Source organism: Penaeus monodon, chromosome 24 (genome assembly GCF_015228065.2).
Source record: "Penaeus monodon isolate SGIC_2016 chromosome 24, NSTDA_Pmon_1, whole genome shotgun sequence".
Lineage (NCBI taxonomy): Eukaryota > Metazoa > Arthropoda > Malacostraca > Decapoda > Penaeidae > Penaeus > Penaeus monodon.
The window spans coordinates 24,050,885-24,055,332 of NC_051409.1; positions in this window are offsets into that span (position 1 = coordinate 24,050,885).

A 4,448-nucleotide genomic window follows, 5' to 3' on the forward strand; every position below is an offset into this window, starting at 1 on the left:
CCCCTTTTTTCCCCGGGAGAACCTTCCCTCCTCTCGCCGCTCCGGGCCCTTTTTCATTGGGGGCATTTCCCTTTTAAAGTGGGTTGTGTAATATTTTTGGGGTTTTTCAGGCAGAAAAATTTTTTTTCCGGTTATTACGCCAAAAAATTGGGAGGGGGGCAAATGCTTTCCTGGTTTTAAAAAAGGTTGGAAAAATTTTTAACCCTGAGGACCAAGTCCCCTTTCCCCTGATTCTGTGGGGCGCCTTAGCTGGAAAAACCGTTTCCCGAATTTTCCCGTTTTATTTTCCATTTTGGGTTTAAAAGGGGCTTTCGGGTTTTTTTTAAAACATTCCCTTTTAAAAACCAAAATTAAAATTTTAAAATTTTCATTTTCATATTTTGGGGTCCCCCATTTTATATGGGGGGTTTTTTAAGGTTTTTTAGGGGTGTTTTGGGGAACCCTTTGGGGTTTTTTTTGTTTTTGTTTTGGGGGGTTTTTTTTTTTGGGGGTTTTTTTTGTTTTTGTTGTTTAGGTGGCCAAGGAAATTTCTTTTAAAATTTTTTAAAGGAATTGGGGGCTAAAATGGTTTCCCGTTTACCCAAATCCTTTTTCAAAAAAACTTAATTTGGGGAAATTTTTTGGTTTTATAAACAACCAAAATTTATTCGGAAGGTTGCCTTTTTTTGGAGGAAAAGGGGTTTTGTTTGGGTTTTTGCGAAAGAAACGTCATTTTTGAGTTTCTTGGGGGGGGAAATGTTGGGGAATCCTTTGAATTTTAATTTCCCGGTTAAAGGGGGTTTTTTTGGAATTTTAAAAGGGGTTTTATTTTCGGAAAGGGAAGAAAAAGAAAGTGAGCCCCATTTTCCATTGGGCTAAAGGTTTTAATGGCTGGGGAAAGCCCTTTTTTAGTTTTTTGGGGAAAAAAAGGGGTTTAATGGAGATTTAAACTGGTTGGAATTTTGCCTAAAAAAAATTTTATTTTTGGGGGAACGGCAAAAGGGGGGGAAACCCTTTCCCTTGGGGGTATTTTAATTTAGAACCCCTTTTTCCCCAAAGGGGGTGGGGGTTTATCCCCAAATCAAAAGGGGCCCCCCCCCTAAAAAATTTTCGAAAAGGGGAAAGGAATTTTTATTTTAAAGGGTCAAAAACCATTAAAAAGGGCTGGTCCCCAGAGAAGGACGGGGTTTTTGGGGGAAACCCCAGAACCCCCCCAAAGGGAAGGGGGTGCATTTTTCCCCTTGTTCCAAAACCGAATTGGGCCCCCTTGGGGGTTTTTCAAATGGTATGACCGGGAAAAAGTTTTAATTTCCCCGGGCTTCCACTTATTAAATTTTACCCCAAAAGGCGAATTTTCCCCCGGAAGAGGTAGGGGGGTTTTTGACCGGAAAAATTTGGGCCATTTGAAAAATTCCCCTAGGGCCTCGGATCTTTTGGGGGAAAAGGGTTTAGAGTTTTGGGGTTTTTTTGCGTCCCTGGGTTTTTTTTTTTTGATAAATTTTAAAAACTTCGAAAAATAAAAATTTGGGAAAGGGGGCTTTTTCAATTTTTGTGGAAAACAAATTGGTTTTTTTTTCCTTTAAAAAAGGGTGTAAACCCCCGGTTTTCTTGGTTTTGGGCAAAAAGGGGGTTTCCTGGGGGGGGGTTAAAGTTTCCAAAAGGGGAAGTCCAAAAAACCCCCAAGTAAATTTTTTTGGTGGGAGGAGTATGGTTTCCCCCTGAAGTTTCCCTTTAAAAGGAAATTTAAAACTTTGGGGTCGGTGCTAACCCCAAAAATTTTTTAAAGGGGTTAAAGGGTTTTTTTAAATTATTATTTTAATTTTTTAAAAAGTTTTTTATTCCTTTTTTTTAAATTTTTCTTTTTTGTTTCTGTTAGGTTAAATTTTTTTTTTTAGCAACAAGGGGTTTTTTTGGGTAATGGGTGTTTGCTGGAAGTTTGGGTTGGCCTCGATTTTTTTGGAACCCCTTTTAAGTGGGATCAAGGGGTGGGGCCCCGACAAGGTTTTTTCAAGCCTTTTTAAAACCCCCCATCCGTTCAAAACCGGGGGGTTTTGGGTTTATGGGGTTTTTTTTTTTGGGAAATGTTGGGAATGGACCGGGGGGGGAACGGGGGTACCCCGGGTTTTTATGGCCGGGTTAAAAGGGGCCCCGACAGTGTTTTTAAATTTTATTTGGTGGGCTTTGATTTTTTGAAGGCCAGGCCCCAAAAGGGTGATTTATCCCAAAAGGGGGAAAACTCCCTGGTTAAATTTTTTTGCCCCAGGAAAAAAGCCAAGCAGGTTTCAGAAGGGTTTGGGTATGGGATTTTTCCCATTTTAACCCTTTTGTGTTTTTTACTAGAAGGGGCAAAAGTTTTTTTGTTTTGTTTAAAATTTTTTTTTTTGATTTAAGCTTAAGCCATCCTTTTTCCGGATTTTGGGAAAAAAGAAGGGGGAAAATTTGTGGAATTTTTGAGCCCCCGTTTAAAAGGTGGGAAATGGGGGGGCTGTTTTTTTTGGGCCCCGAGATTTTTTTTTTGGGTCATTAAACCCCCCCCTTTTGGGAATTTGGGGGGGGAAATAAAGGAAAATGGGCCTTTTACCCTTTTGGGGGAAAGGTTCCATTTCCAAAATTTTTTGGGCTTTTTTTTCTAACCTGTTTTGGTTAAAAAAAAATTTTTGTAATGTTTTTTGGGGTTTTTAAACTTAACCCCAATTTTAAAAACCTTGTTAGAAAAAAGAAAAAAATTTAACCCGGCCCTTTTCTTTCTTTACCCCTTTTAACTCCGGTATTTAATTTTTTGGGGGTTCCCCTTTTTTTTTAAATTTTTTGGGGCCTTGTTTATCCCCAAAACCCCTTTTTTCCCTTTTTCCCCAAAATTTTCTAGTTTTAAAATTTAAAAAATTTTCCAGTTTTCGCTGGGGGGGCCTCTTTTAATTTTTAAGGTGGAAGCTACCTTTTAAGGGGAGGCCCCCCCAAGGGAAGGGGGCTTTTTTGGGTCTTTCGTAAAAATGGGCCCAAAAAACAAGGGTTTGTTGGATTTGGGGGGAACTTGTTTTTCAAGGCTGCCTGTTCCCCAACTTGGGCTAGGCTTTTCCCCGAAGTTTTTTTTTTTGGGGGAAAAAAAAGGGTAACCCTTGAATCCCCCCCTGGGCACCCCGGTCGAAACCGGAAAGGGTTTTCTCCCATTTCCTGGGTGTTCCCGAAGCCTCTTTGGGGATATGGTTTTGGGGGTTTTTTTTAAAATACCCAAAATTTCCCTTAAAAGGGTTTTTTAATGAAATCCTTTTAAAATTGCTTGTTTTTTTCTTTGTTCCCAAAGTCCTTTAACCCCCAAAAAAAAATTTTCCCTCTTTAATTTTCCCCGAGGGTTTCCGTTTTTTTTAAGCCCGTGGAATTTTTTTTTTTTTCCCTTCCCCTTTTTGAAGGTTTTTATCTTTTCCAAAAACTTGGGTTCAAATGCTTCCCCCCCAAGGGAAAGGCAGTTCCTGGGGTTTTTGCGGATTTGGGCCAAAAGCATTCCGGACCGGGCTTTTTTTTTTACAGGAGGAAATTTGGTGAAAAGCAAAAAGCTTTTCCATTTTTCACCAAAAGAGGTTAAATTTTGCCATCCAACCAAGAAATTCTTCCTTTTTTTTTCCCTTGGAAAAATTTAAGGAGATTTTCTGTGGGAATTTTTTTACTTTTCCAAATTAAATTCCCTGATTTCAATTTGGGATGTTTTTCGGTTCTTAAATTTGTTATTTTTTGAAAATTTTAGGCAAACCCGGGTCTTTTTGGGTAAAATTTTGCCCTTTTTTTTTTCCTGGGGGTATAAAATTTTTCGTTTTTCAACGAAAATTTTAAAAACCCCCTTTTTGGGTTGTGAATCCTATTTCCCCCCAAATTAATTTTCCCCGGGGTTCCCCCTTAATTGATTTAATTTTAGATGGGTTGTTTTTGAAATTTCAGGGGTAATGGGGGGAGGTGAATCTAATTAAGGGGGGAAGGGGTTTTTTTTTAAGGAAAAAGTTTTAAATTTGATGCAAATGGAAATTTTTAAGGGGGCCCGGTTTCGACCCCCCCCGTATTTAGCCTTTTCATATCCTGGGGGCTTTTGGTTCCCCCCTTACCCAAATTTTTGTAAAGGGGAACATTAAAACGGAACCCAAAAATTTTTAAATCCAAGGGTTTTTAAATCCGGTCCCACAAAAAATTTAAAAAAAAAAGGGATTCCCAAATCCCCAATTCCTTATAATTTCCCCGGGGTAGAAAAATGCTTGGGGGGGGGGTGAAATGTCCCCTTTAACCGTCATATCCGAAGAAAAAATGGGAATGGCCGGAAATTTCTGAAAAAGAGGTTTTGCCAAATTTTATTTTTGGGGAAATTTTTGATAACAAAAAGGTTTTGGGGGGATTTATGGAAATATAGTTAATGAAACTTTGTGGTTCTTTTTTCAATGGTTTTTTTGGTTTTTTTCTTTAATGGGGGTTGTATAAACCCCCCAAAA